General features: G+C 38.4%; 1 long non-coding RNA gene across 2 annotated transcripts in view; it reads right to left on the minus strand.

Annotated features, from left to right (window-relative positions):
- Nucleotides 1-1,550: 1,550 nt before the first annotated feature.
- LOC118500565 overlaps nt 1,551-15,099 on the minus strand; it is a 30,177-nt gene continuing 16,628 nt past the window's right edge. Inside the window, exons 1-2 of one of the 2 annotated variants that reach the window (XR_004903135.1) lie at nt 6,144-6,943; nt 1,551-2,822 (exon numbers count right to left, since the gene is read on the minus strand). This is a non-coding gene — a long non-coding RNA (uncharacterized LOC118500565). Of the gene's footprint in view, nt 2,823-6,143; nt 6,944-15,099 lie in introns of those variants that run through there. The other variant, XR_004903137.1, reaches the window with a different exon arrangement.

Genomic DNA, 15,099 nt, shown 5'->3' on the forward strand with positions numbered 1-15,099 from the left:
AAGGGACTTTCTTAAATGAATTTTGATTATAAGTTTCAATTTCATACATATGGATATTATTTATGTCAAATTTTCACAACATAAGACATGAATTAAATAAAGTGAGAGCTTTTGGTTTGGGGTATATGCTAACTATTTCTCTGTTGATAAGGCCCAATGACAACAACTACTGCTGTCATGTATACGATGGCAGTGAGTTTTTCTCTTATTGCCAAAATTATTTGCATGCCCATTATTTCCACTCACCATGCTAGGTACTTATGTATAAGAATAATAATCTTTAAAACAGCCCTGTGATGTAGGTATTATTATCCCTATTTTACAGGTGAGTAAGTGGAGGCTAAGGAAGATTAAAATCTCTTTCTCATGGACATAGATAGGGCTAGATAGTGGAAGAGGTGAAACTTGAACCTGATTTCAAGTCCTGATATCTTTCATCATACCATATTGCCTCTCCTAACTCATTTATAAAGAGACATGTGACACAGACCCATTTCTTCACTTGGAATCAAAGAGAAATGCTGAAGTGCCTATTCAGGTGGTTCCAGTATAATAAATAGTGCAGATTTCCAAACATATGTTGTAGTTTCCTACCTCTGTGTTTTCTCCTCCCTTCTTAACTCTTCTAAGCTTCTCTCTTAATTCGGTTCTGCTATGTAGGTCCTTGTCAGCTGATAACACCAACACTATACTTTTATTGAGGGGGTAATAGAGAAGCACTTGCCTGGCAAGCACTTCTCTCATGAAGTCTTCCAAGATTACATCCATGAACATGATCACTTAAGTGAGTCTCGACAGGAGGTCTGAAGGAGTGGAAAGAAGAACCAATGGATCAGGCAACCAGCTTAGCAGACAGATGAACAGAGCAAATGTAATTCATTGCAGCTCCATGGGTTCATTGGAGACTGTTAAGAAAAGGCATGACATCCCCTTCTAATGATGAACAGCATTGATCCCAAAAGCATTATTGCTTCAGCTCTATAATTTTATGGAACAGAAGCAGAGGAAAAAATCTGGAAGAGAAGGAAAAGAAGACTTGGTAAAATTGAAGGTTTTATTTTAAAATTAAACTGTGACTTTATTCCCAACTGATTGGCTGTTTAATTTCACTTCTTACTTCCTGAGAACTGCCCTCTCTGACATACACAGCTGTTCCCTACCCAGGGAGCTTGTATACCAGCTCATCAGCCTCAGTATCTGGGAGGTGAACTAACATATGGCTTGTTAGTTTGGTGATTCCACACATTTGATTCACCTGGGAAACCTTAACAATCCTCCCATCTGAGTTTCCTATTCAGAAATCCTGATTTAATTGGTCTGGTCATGGGGAATTTGAAAACCTCCCCAAGCATGTCTAATGTGGAGCCAAGGCTGAGAGCTGGTGAGCAGCAAGGCTGGCTCTGGGAGCCTGGATCTCCAAGATGAAAATCCTTGGAATTTGTGAGGTAGTATGACATTGACTAGTGACTCCAGCTATTTTCTCTTATAAATTCCTCATAGTTTTTATGTGTGTTTTTTCTTCTCTGCCTCTCTCTCTCTCTCTCTCTCTCTCTCTCTCTCTCTCAAGAATCCAAGACTCTTCAATGAGAAAGCAAGTGGGCCTCAGAAAAGAACTGTTCTGAGAAATTGGCCATTTTGAGACTGGTTTAACTAGGTAAGAATTTGTCTCTGGCTTGACTGGGAAATGAATAGATTAGAGATGGTAGAAGATGAATTAGAGCATGAGAAAATGCAATACAGTAGAAAAAACAACCTCAGAATTAAAACTTGGATTCATTTCTGGCTTTGCTACTTAGTGTATTTGACTGGGTCTTTTCCTTTACTATAGAGTAAGAAATGTCAACTATTTGATTCCTGAAGTGTTTTTTAAGTTCTTATCACTAGTAGAGGAGGGAATGTAACTGAAGCTAAGAAAGCAACATTTGTGTAAGGCTCTAGCCCTTCTTTGACTTATGTTGGTTTGCAGAAATCTGGAGGAAATTTGCTTCTTTCAACACCTACCTAGTTTCAGAAGACCTCATGGAACCTCATGAAAAGGGTCTCTGATCCCAGGTAGCAGCTTGGGAGCTTTCCCATTAGTCTTCATTCCCTGACTCTGACTTTGTCTTGACTCACATAGATTTTCTGCTCTGTGGGTATAATTCCTTTACTTCGGAGATAACTTACCCCCTTCATATGACCTCCACCTCTGTGTTTACTTGGCATTTCTCTATTTTCTTTTCCACTTCTGGACACCTATACTTCCAACTGAAGATGCTCAGCTAGGTCTAATGCTCATCTACTCCAATAGGATGCTTCACCCCAGCTCCGGGGAATGGAGTGTTCTGCTGCTTTGTTGAAGGTGAAGGAGGTGTGCTGGGGTGGAGAGGTTGCTAGCACTCCTGAGACCTTTTCAGAAATACCTGGGAGTCTCAAAGCTCTACGGTTTCACAGGCCATTATTTATAATAAATGAGAGTGTATAATGAAGAGAAGACTGAAGGAAGCAGATCAGGGAAAGCACATCTCGTCTGAGGAGACTACCAACAATAATACTAGTAACTGACTATGATTACACTCACCTTTACGTGGGCACTGTGTAGAGTACTTCGCATAAAGAAATTAGTAACTTGCTGAGGCCATAGATTGTAAATGGCAGAAGTAAAACTTGGATCCAGCTCTGTCTTTGGAACCCTGTGCATTCTTCACTACTCCACAAAATGGCCACCAAGAGGGGGTGAGCAAGCTATTTTATTACTTCTGACCATCTAGAATAAGAGGATGGGCATGGAGAGGAGTCAAAGTGCCCTAAGTTACTTCTTGCCAGTGATCAGTGCTTAGAATCTGGAAGGAGGAAGATCAGAAAACAAAAACAAAAATAATTTAGGGTGGGGCTTAGAGAAGCATGTCCTCCAGACGCACACATCACACTGCTTGGGATTTTGTTAGAAATGCAAATTCTTAGCCCTCACCCCAGACCTGTCAAATAGAAGGAAACTCTGGGGGTGGACTTTACAAACAACCTGAATGAGCCCTTCAGGGGATGCTAATGGCCACTAATGCCTGAGAACACTGTCATAGAGGTGTCTGAGAAGGAGGCTTAGTTTTATAACCACTCTGAGTTCCAGATGCCATGCATTTCTTTTCTCCTTGTTTCACTGGGGACATTGCTCATTTTCCTGCTATTTGCCATCCTGTCTCATGGAGCTCAGCGCAGTGGGAGAGACAGAAGTAAAGTGACTGATAAAGCAGGCATGTTGTTCTAGAAATTTGTCCATTTCACCTAGGTTTTCAAATTTCTTGCCAAATAGTTCATAGTAATTTCTTACAATCCTTTGTATTTTTGTGGTATCAGTTGTAATCTCTCCTCTTTCATTTCTAATTGTGTTTATTTGGGTCCTCTCTCTTTTTTTCTTGATGAATCTGCTTAAACTTGTTGATTGATCTCCAAAATATATAAAGAACTCACATGACTCCACTCTAAGAAGACAAGCAACCCAATAAAAAATAGGCAAAGGACTTACACAGACACTTCTCCAAGGAGGACATACAGAGGGCCCAGAGACATATGGAAAGATGCTCAGCATCACTAGCCATCAGAGAGGTGCAAATTAAAACCACAATGAGATACTACTTCACATCGGTGAGAATGACCTTCATAAACAAAGCAACAAACAACAAGTGTTGGAAAGGTTGTAGAGAAAAGGGACCCCTACTGCACTGTTGGTGGGATTGCAGACTGGTACAACCAGTATGGAAAACAGTATGAAATTTCCTCAAAAAACTAAAAATGGACCTACCTTTTGACCCAGCAATTCCACTGCTAGGATTATATCCTAAGAACACTGAAATACCAATCAAAAGAACCTATGCACCCCAATGTTCATAGCAGCACAATTTATAATAGCCAAGTGCTGGAAGCAACCTAAGTGCCCATCAGGAAATGAATGGATCAAAAAACTATGGTACATTTACACAATGGAATTCTATGCAGCAGAAAGAAAGAAGGAACTCCTACCTTTTGCAACAGCATGGATGGAACTGGAAAGCTAAGTGAAATAAGCCAGGTAGTGAAAGCCAAATACTATATGATGTCACCTTTAACAGGAACCCAATCAACAAAATGAACAAGCAAGCAAAATATAAACAAAGACACTGAAATTGAGAGTGGGCTGACAGTGACCAGAGGGGAGGGGGGAGGAGGTTATAAGGAAAAGGGTGAAGGGTTTGTAGGGACAATTATAAGGGACACATGGACACAAGGGGTGTGGAAACAGGGGAGGGAGGTGGGGAGATCTGGGGTGGTGGGGAGGGCTGGGGAGAAAAGGCAGAAAACTATACTTGAACATCAATAAAAAATGTTAAAAAAAAAGCAGGCTTGTGCCTTCTCTGTGTTATCTATCAGACCTGACATTTTAGGAGGAATAGGAAGGGGGTTTCCTGCAGGTAAAGCTGTATTTAAGCTGATTTTGAAGAAACTCTAGGCCTTAGGTGGGTTAAGTGTGAGTTCTAAATAGACAGAACAATGTTTGACAAGTGCAAAGACTCATATGTGAGAAAAAAAAAATGACATGCTCTGTGAACCACAGGCAACTCATAGAGCCAGAGTGAGTGCAGTGGGATAAGAAGAAGCCATAGTGGCCAAATAAAAAAAGGGGGGGGAGTGAGTTTTACTTATGTACTCCAAATAGAACCCAGGGTCCCACATAGCCCAGTTTCTTTATGAGGTGAGTCCTATCACAGAAAGCCTCTAAGTAGCTCTGATATTAATTTGTATTTTTCAAGAAAATGTTCAGCCCTGGCTGGTGTAGCTCAGTGGATTGAGTGCGAGCTGTGAACCAAAGGGTCACAGGTTCGATTCCCAGTTAGGGCACATGCCTGGGTTGCAGGCCAGGTCCCCAGTGGGGGCCACATGAGATGCAACCACACATTGATGTCTCTCTCTCTTTCTTTCTCCCTCCCTTCCCCTCTCTAAAAATAAATTTAAAAAATAAAATCTTTAAAAGAATGTTCAAATCCTCATTTTCCCCTCCAAATCCTATTTTCCATTTTTACTGCTTCCTGATACCCCAAGACTGCCCATGTGTCTGTGATTCTCCACTGTTTTCTTGACACCCAGTGGTCATCTGTCTGTTCTCTCCTCCCTCCTTTCTCTTATATCTCTTTATACATTTATTTATTTTCTTTAACTCTTTGTCCTTCTCTGGTCCTTTCTTTGTCTAATTTACCTATTCTAAATCTCAAAAGATCTAGAGCAGTCTGCCAGAACTTTCTTTAGAGTGAAGGAAAGAGAGAAACAAAGTACATGGACTTTTAAAAATCCAGTGGCTAGTTATACATAGGAGCTTAGACTTCACCCTCGAGTTTCAGTCAGAGAGTGACACAGGTTTGCATTTTAGAATGTTTATTTTCATAGAATTGTTGGGACTAAACAATTACTTCAGTTATGTAAACATAGTGAGTGCTTAGCATCTATTTATTAAATTTATGTATGTCCTGATTCTACCCTAATATAGAATATAAAAAACTTGCAGGTATCGATAACTAATCAACTTTGCTAGATACAAATAGAAAATTAGGACCAAGAGAAAAATCTCTCTGCACAAATTAGTGTTATTATGGTTTCTTAGATTCAACTTCAAACTCGTCTTAGAATTACCAAGCTTTCAAAGTAGAAAGAGAAACATAAGGGGAGAAGAAATCAGTTTCTCGAGAGAAGAAATATCCCCCAGACTTAAATCACACAGGAACTTTTTTATGACAAGAGCACTGGGTGATAGCACTGTCAACCTTAACATGTCACAGCAATTGTGGTAATGGATTTCAAAGATGATTTCTTGGGGGTGTTTTTCAAGAAGTTGAGGACCAAACAATAAAATGTATTTAATGTTAGAAGCTCTAAGGACTACATATAGTGGTTTCCCCATATGTGCGGGGGATACGTTCCAATTCATTAGGTGCCTGAAACCATGGATAATACTGAACTCTATATGCACTGTTTTTATTCTATACATACACATCTGTGATTAAGTTTAATTTATAAATGAGGCATAGTACAAGATTAATGATAATAATAAAGTAGGACAATTACAACAATATACTGTAGTAAAAGTTCAGTGAATGTGGTCTTTTTTCTCTTAAAATGTCTTATTATACTGTACTTACCCTTCTTCTTGTGATGCTATGAGGTGACACAATCCCTGTGTGCTGAGATGAAGTGAGGTGAATGACGGAGGTAGGCATTGCGATGTCATGTGAAGCTTCTACTGACTTTGTGACAATATATCAGAAGGATGATCATCCGCTTTGTGTAATAGAGCCATGTGTTCATAGAGCCATGATGATATCAAAGGTTGGATGTCAGGAGTGGACACTGTCAACAGTTAGGGATCCTTGGTAGGTAGAGAGTTTTTGACTAGCTGACAGGTAGTGTATACAGAGTGGATACCCCTGGAAGAAAAGTCAGCTTGATGGTTGGGAAGTCTCATGGAAGATATAATACTTGAACCAAGGACAGTTAGGTTTAGAGAAGTAGGAAATAATCAGGTCAAATAGAGGAAGAATGAACAGAAGCTGACAGATGTCCTGATAGAGTTCCTGTGAGAAGAGGGAGCTCATCCTCGATGGGTAAAAGAAGATTCGCAACTAAACTAAGTTAATCAAACCTGCTCCTTTTTGAAAGATCTGTGGGGATATACAAGCTGCCAACCTATGCAATGTTAGTGAAAGGTGGACAACATTGATGGCAAAACTTAGTGATTCAGAAAACAAATATGTGTTTTATCCTAATTAATTAAGCTGAAAAGTTCTGCTTTTATATCACAATTTGTAACTGTAACTCCCTTTTACCATACTACAATGTTGAAACATATTTTTTTAATGTGTAGATTCATATTTAGCATCAGGTAATTAGAAATTCCTTCATTTTGAACATGGAGGGAATGTTTCACAAGTATAAAAAGGAGAAATTAAAAAATATATATTTGATATAAGAAATAAAATACCTGATTGTTTCCTTTAAAAGTGGGAATATTTCAAATGAAACTTTATTTGTATCTTAAAATCTCAAATAGAAAATCTTTATTTAAATTTAAATGGTTTAGGAAAACTTAATGTAAATTCTACATCATCAACTGCATGACAACAAAGGTATAATTTTCCTGAAAAATTACATTTTTAGCAGGAATATTCTTGTGTAAAGCATCTTATTTTTCTCTGAAAGGCATGCTTTCCCAGAAACCAGAGATTCCACTTCAGTATTTTAATCAGTAGTTTTCTTTCTTCCACAATCTATTGATAGTAGTAGGAAACTTGAGCTTGAGACTGTTTAGTCATGTAGGTCTTAAAATCAGTGTGCCTTTCTCAATGGGGACATCCTATGAATAGGGAATCAAAGTGTTGATTTAGTTCAGACACACTGAAGAAGCATTTCCCCATGACATCATAAAAATTCAAAATGAAAATTATGGGGAAGTTGCAAGGGAAGAAAGATGTCTTAAAGTTCAAAGACTCCAGAAAAGTTCAGTAAAACTAGAGAGGTAATTTTCCACAGGTCTAGTAATAATTCCCTGTTGAGTTAAGCTTTAAACTGAAAAAAAAACAACTTTGCTAGGTCATTTTTAAATTTTCACTTACAAAGTTAAAAAAATCAACTATAAGAGGAACCAGTAGAAAAATTTAAACATTTTTTAAAAGTTGTCTGGATGATTCTAACATGCTGCCAAGGTTGAGAAATCATGCTTTCTTCTTGACAAATGACCTCTTTGGCTTATTAGCCAGGATTCCTGAAAGTAAAGCATATCTTAATTTTATATTAAACAAATATTAAACACAAGAAAAATTCTCCTAGGAAACTGGAGCTCTTACTTACTGTACCCTTGATTGTTCTATTCTACTTCAGCAATTTTCTGTGAATTGTTCCACTGCTTTTGTAAATCATCCTCTATTCTTCCTACTACCAATTCTTTCCTAACTCTTGACTTTGTAGCTTTATCATTTTGACAACTATTATGTTTTTTCTCACCTCAGTTTGCTACTTGCCCTTCTTCTTCATCTTTACTTTTGGTCTCTTTTATAATTTGGGCCATGCTCACTCTCTCCATTAAGCAACCCTGCTCCATCATAATTTCACAGACTTTGTTCTACCCACTCATTCCATTTGCCCTGCTGTTTGAGATCATAAAGGTTTGGCCCCTGTTTGGAGAAATGTCCATCTTTCTACTCATCCTGCCAAATTCCTGTCTACATATAAAATGCAGTGTGAATTCTGCCTCTCGATGAAAAAGATAAAAATATCAGCTAACCCTCCCCCTACCCATCAAAGGACACATTTCTAGAGAATATAGCTTGGTTTCATAAATTTTGGGAGGGGACCCTATGATGACTTTGGAAATCCTCTACAGAGTCAGAAGAATCATTAGAATGTATTAAAACAATCATAGAAACTTTCTGATATATTTATATAGGATGAACACTGAGGCTTAAGTGTTGGACAACTGTATTATATTTTCTCCAGGGAATTTTGTGTAGAGCTCAGTTTCGTGTTTTTTTTTTCTTGCCATGTCTAGGCAACTCTGGTAATGAGTTAAAAAAGGCTTTCATATTCTTTAACCCCTGTAAAAAGAAATAAGCAATTTATAAGCACCAGACTAGGCCATGTGGGTTGGCCTCAGCACCTGTGAGAAAAACTTGAGGTTATTCACAGAGAACATCAACGAAGGTTTGGGAATGGGATTTACATATAAATAATCCCAATAGGAAAATAGCATTAGTAAAGATAGTATTACAAAAAAAAGAAACAGACATTATTTCTCTCCCCCTCAGTTTTAATTGAACTTAACTTGAAATATTACATTTACTTCTGTAGAGTCCAGTTCAGAAGAAGATATAGCCCTGGCTGGTGTGGCTCTGTGGATTGAGTGCTGGCCTGTGAACCAAAGGGTCACCAGTTTGATTCCCAGTCAGGGCATATGCCTGGGTTGCAGGCCAGTTCCCCAGTAGTGGGAGAGTGAGAGGCAACCACACATTGATGTTTCTCTCCCTCTCTTTGTCCTTCCCTTCCCCTCTCTCTAAAAATAAATAAATAAAATCTTAAAAAAAGGAAAAAGATGTAGAAATCTTTTGTAGTTCAGGGGAGAGTAACCAGAAGGAGCAGGACTCTTTAAAAAAACAGGTAATGAATGGGGCTGTTTGGCCTGCAAAAAAGGGCTTAACTAGTGGGCCTAATCACTGTTCTTAAATATTTGAAGGGCTTTTATGTGGAGGAAGGTGCACACCATTTGTTCTGTAGATACTAATAGGTGAGGGGTTATGAGGTATGAACAGAGGGTATATTTGAAAGGGTGTGAAGAAGAAAATTTATGATATAAAAATCTTGATCTCCCTTCTGGCCAAGATGGAGGTGTAGGTAGACATACTGTGCCTCCTTGCACAACCAAAATAAGGACAATGAAAATTTAGAAACAAAGAACAACCAGCCCTGACAGAAAATTGAACTGTAGGGAAGTCCAACAACCAAGAAGTTAAAAAAGAAATATTCATCCAGACCAGTAGGAGGGGCGGAGTCAGGTGGTCGGGCAGAAAGAGGTCATGGCAAAAAAAGCCATGGCTGGCAGACCCAGAGTGGCGGCAACTGTGAAGTGAGGCATGGTGTGCAAGGCAGCAGCGGCTGACCAGGCAGCTCCACATTTGCAAGCAGATAAACCAGGCAAAACTTGGGAGTGAGACAGACCACATAACCCAGGGCTCAAGGGCAGGGGAATAAAGCCTCAAAACACTGATTAAAAACATCTGTGGGAGTTGAGGTGCTGGGAGAGACTCCCAGTCTCACAGGAGAGTTCATTGGAGAGACCCACAGGGTCCTAGAACATACACAAACCCACCCACACAGGAATCAGCACCAGAAGGGCCCAGTTTGTTTGGGGGAAGTGGGTGAAGTGACTGAAATCCAGCAGAGAATGGAGAAAGCACCCTTTTGTTCCCTCTCAGACCCCTGTCCCACATACAGCATCACAACATCCAGTTGAACACCTAAGGCTCTGCCCCTCACTACATACGTAACAGCTGCATCAAGACAAAAAAAAAAAAAAATGGCCCAAACAAAAGAACAGATCAAAGCTCCAGAAAAAATACAAGTAAGCAACAAAGAGGTAGCCAACCTGTCAGATGCACAGTTCAAAGTGCTGGTTATCAGGATGCTCACAGAATTGTTGAATTTGGTTGCAAATTAGATGAAAAAACAAAGGCTACACTAAATGAAATAAAGGAAAATGTACAGGAAACCAATAGTGATGGGAAGGACACTAGGACTTAAATCAATGGAGTGGACCAGAAGGAAGAAAGAAACAATGAAACAAAAAAGAATGAAGAAATAAGAACTCAAAAAAATGAGGAGAGGCTTAGGAACCTCCAGGACATCTTTAAACATTCCAACATCCAAATTATAGGGGTACCAGAAGGAGAAAAAGAAGAACAACAAGTGGAAAAGTTATTTGAACAAATAATAAAGGAGATCTTCCCCAATCTGGCAAAGGAAATAGACTTCCAGGAAGTCCAGGAAGCTCACAGTACCAAAGAAGTTGGACCCAACGAGGAACACACCAAGGCACATCATAATTATACTACCCAAGATTAAAATGAAGGAGAGAATCCTAGAAGCAGCAAGAGATAAGGAGACAGTTACCTACAAAGGAGTTCCCATCAGACTGTCAGCTGATTTCTCAAAAGAGACCTTGTAGGCAAGAAAGGACTGGAAAGAAGTTTTCCAAGTCATGAAAGGCAAGGACCTCCATCCAAGATTACTCTATCCAGCAAAGCTTTCATTTAGAATGGAAGGGCAGATAAAGTGCTTCTCAGATAAGGTCAAGTTAAAGGAGTTCACCATCACCAAGCCCTTATTATATGAAATATTAAAGGGATTTACCTAAGGAAAAGAAGATAAAAAATATGAACAGTAAAGTGACAGCAAATTCACGGTTATTAACAACCGAACCTAAAACAAAAACAAACTAAGCAAACAACTAGAACAGGAACAGAACTACAGAAATGGAGATCACATGGGGGATTAGCAACAGGGAAGAGGGAGGAGAAGAGAGGGGGAAAAGGTACAGAGAATAAGTAGCATAGATGGTAAGTAGAAAATAGACAGGGGGAAAGTAAGAATAGTATGGGAAATGTAGAAGCTAAAGAATGTATAAGGATGACACATGGACATGAACTAAAGGGGGGGAATGTGGGTGGGAGAAGGTGTGCAGGGTGGAGAGGAGTGGAGGGAGGAAAATGGGACAACTGTAATAGCATAATCAATAAAATATATTTTTTTAAAAATTTGATCTCTAAGAAAAACATTTCTGATATTCTAGGATTTACACTTTTCTATGTGATGATTTCTTAATGAATTGTCTCCCATTTCATTTAGAATTTAATAATGAGCTATTTATTCCTTTTTTGAACAAGTTATGTAATCTTAGGTTATTTAACTGTTCTTAAACTCAGTTTCCTCATCTTGCCACATAATAAACTTTATGTAAATATTAGATATTATTATTGTTGTCTAGCTAAAACACACACACAAATTGAATCTTCAAAGTGATTTACTGAGTCTTAGAAAAAAATGCTTTTACCTATCAGAGTAAGTTGTTTTAAAATGCTATGAGTAAATGATGACATTAATTTTCCAATATCACAGCTTTACATGCACATATAATATTTAGAATGAATTGCCTCTGCCTATTCAAATTCACGTCACAGAAAACATTTCAGATAAATATCAGGTATCATTACCAAGGACAATTGGAGGAACAAAGGCAGTTATTCCCCTTGGTGAGCAGAGCTGAATTTGGGATAGGCATCTTCTCTTAGAAGTTTATTTCTTTTTATTTTTAATCTTTTTAAAGAAATTTAATTTAATTTAATTGTTTCCATCACCATTTATCCCCTATCCCCTCTTCCACCTCCACTCACCCCCTCCCCCTTGCAATCAGCACACTGTTGTCAATGTCCATGAGTTCTTTCTCTCTTTTTTTCCTTTTTGCTCAACCCGTCCATTCCCCTAACTGCCCCCACCAACAGAGCTGTCATCCTGCTTCCTATCTATGGGTGTCTCTATTTTCCCTTGTTACAGTAGTTCATTTTGTTTGATAGATTCCACATGTGAGTGAAATTATAGGATACTTGTCTTTCTCTGACTGGCTTATTTCAGATAGCATAACATTCTCCAGGTTCATCAATGCTGTCACAAAGACAAAAATTTTCTTTTCCTTTCTTTACAGCCAAGTAGTATTCCATTGTGGAAATAGACCACAGCTGTTTTACCCACTCATCTACTGATGGATACTTGGGCTGATTCCATATCCTGGCTGCTGTAAATAACTCTGTAATGAAAATAGGGGTGCATATATTCTTTCAAATTACTGTTTCTGGTATCTTTGGGTAAATTCCCAGAAGTGGGATCTCTGGGTTATAAGGCAGATCCCCGTTTAAATTTTTGATGTATCTCCACACTGCTTTCCATACTGGTTGCACGTCTGTATTCCCACCAGCAGTGCAAAAGGGTTCTCCTTTCTCCACATCCTTGCCAGCACTTGTTGTTCATTGATTTATTGAAGTTTGTTTCTTTCCTATCCAATGTGAACTAATCAAAAAACTTTAAAAAACCTGAAATCATTTAAATGTTTTTGTTGTTTTTTAGGTTTGATTTTTAAAGCTTTGCAAATAGTGAATAAAAACAGGGTGGAACAAAAGTAGGTTTACAGTTATGAGTATGCAAAACACAGGTTTAGTTCTTATATTATTATTAATTAATATGTTATTTTCCATACAAACATATGTAAATCTACCTTTGCCCCACCCCATACTAAGATTCCCTAAGAGCATCTCTGAAAGCATTAGGTATGGACAACATCCAAATAAATATAAAGGAAACATTTAAAAATATATACAGGATAAAAGAAGAAATCTTGTGCTAGTCCCTATAATTTAGAAGCATTGACAGTTGAGAAAAAGAAAACTTGGCAGTGTGCACATAGATAAAAACATTTTCTTATTAGAAATGATTGTACAGAATAAATACCCTGAAAAACTCTCACAAATGAAACACCTACAATTCTGGATAAAGTGAAAAAAACTAAAAGGATGGAAAAAGTAAAGATTTCAGAAAAACATACAAAAAAATTTACATAGATAAAATCACTGTAATATATTCATGTACTTTATTTCATTTATTATCTCTGTGGAGACAATGTTCTAGAAAATTGGGTTGCTTCTTGAAGGGCAGGACTAAGAGGTCTGGTTTAAAGTTTATTATATGTCTCAGATTTTCCATACTTTTCAGAATCTTAACTTAGTAAAAATATTTATGTTATGGTCCCAGAGAGGCATATTTAATTGGTCTGGGGGTGGGATCAGATCTTGATAATTTTTTTTGTCCGTTCACTTTCTATTTAATCTTTATTGTATTTTCCCCATTACCGTTTGGTCACACCCTCCTCTCCCCAGCAATCAGCACATCCTCGTCCATGGCCATCCTGCCAAGGTTGAGGAGCCTGCCCTAGAGCAAATGCTTTTCTGTTGATTAATGACCTCTCCTCCACTCCTTTAGCCTTGATTCCTGAACAGAACTGTACTTTGCATCACGGGATGAATATCCATTCTTTAAACTTATCTGTCAAATCTCTGCTGCTGACTCTCAAATCACTGTAGTCTTGTCCCCTCATTCAGCCCTTGAACCATATGACTAAATGCTTACTGGACATTTCATTTGGATGTCTAATCCCCCTCCCATGTTGTCTGCCAACCACATTAGCAGACACTCCTGTGAAAATGGAGATTATTATGCAAAGTGAATGAAGCCAGCCAAAGAAAGACAAATACTATATGATCTCACATATATGTGACATCTAATGAACAAAATAAACTGGCAAACAAAATAGAACAAAAGGCATGGACACAAGGAACAAACTGACAGCTGTGATATGAGGGTGGAGGAGAACTGGGTGAAAGAAGGGGAAGGGAGTAGCCAAAGAACATACAGGCACAACCCACAGACACAGACAACTGTATGGTGATGGCCAGGAGGAAGTGGAGCCAGGCCTGGGTGGAGGCAGACAAGGGGGAGGAGAATGAGGACGTCTGTAATAGTGTCAACAACGAAAATAAAGTTTAAAAAATGCAGTCATCCTTGATGTTGTCTCCATCAGTTTCCTCCTCCATTGTCTTTATTTTTCTACCACAATGGAGCTCTTCATCCTTTCTTGCTTTCTTGAGTCCATCAGTGTAGTCCCGGCTCTCACTCTCTGGCGCAGCTATGACTTCTAACAGATTTCTGACCTTATCAGGTCTCGGCCTTCTCACCTCCAGTGTTTCTTGTTTGTGTCTAGCAGATGATTGCTTTTAAACATTGCTTTAATTTCACTCCCCACCTCTTATCACTCCCTGCTTCTCCCCTCCCACATCAAAGTTCTGCATATTTTGCCCCAAGCCTTTCTACCTAACATTATTTCAAATTACTTTTTTTTTCTGGTGTGTCAGATGTATTTCACAGCATTCCTTAACTTGATTATTCAGTGTTTCCCAAGTCTATGCTCTCCACTGAGAATTTTTGGTGCTACAGGAGTAAACATCAAAAATGTTCACTTACATATTTAAATTTAATGTAAACTGGAAAGATACACATATACTTCAAGTTCATTATTTGACAGATTTTTTTGTTTCTTAGACTGAGACTAAAGTAAATATTAAAGGTTTAAAAAGTCAATACAAATAAAATATTAAGTATGCAACATGGGAGAATTGTGAAGGTGATATATGAACAGTTGACATCCATAAAAAGCATCATTTATGTTACCTTCACCTCCTGGAATAATGCAGGGCGGGTTCTACTCATCCTTTCAGTCCCAATTTAACTTCAAAATTCTCTGAAATGTCAACCATGCCAAAGTGGCTGGAGAAGGATGGCAAAACAAAGAAAGGAAACAGAAACCATTGTTTTTGACCAAGAACCCTGGTAAAGTACAAATGAAAGGTTTTACTGGGTGGCGAGACTGGAGGCTGATGTGGCAGCTCCGGAAGTGGGCCGCACTTTTCAATGGAAAAGGGATAAAGACAGCCAGGATCAGTACTAACT

Source organism: Phyllostomus discolor, chromosome 1, assembly GCF_004126475.2.
Source record: "Phyllostomus discolor isolate MPI-MPIP mPhyDis1 chromosome 1, mPhyDis1.pri.v3, whole genome shotgun sequence".
NCBI classification, from domain to species: domain Eukaryota; kingdom Metazoa; phylum Chordata; class Mammalia; order Chiroptera; family Phyllostomidae; genus Phyllostomus; species Phyllostomus discolor.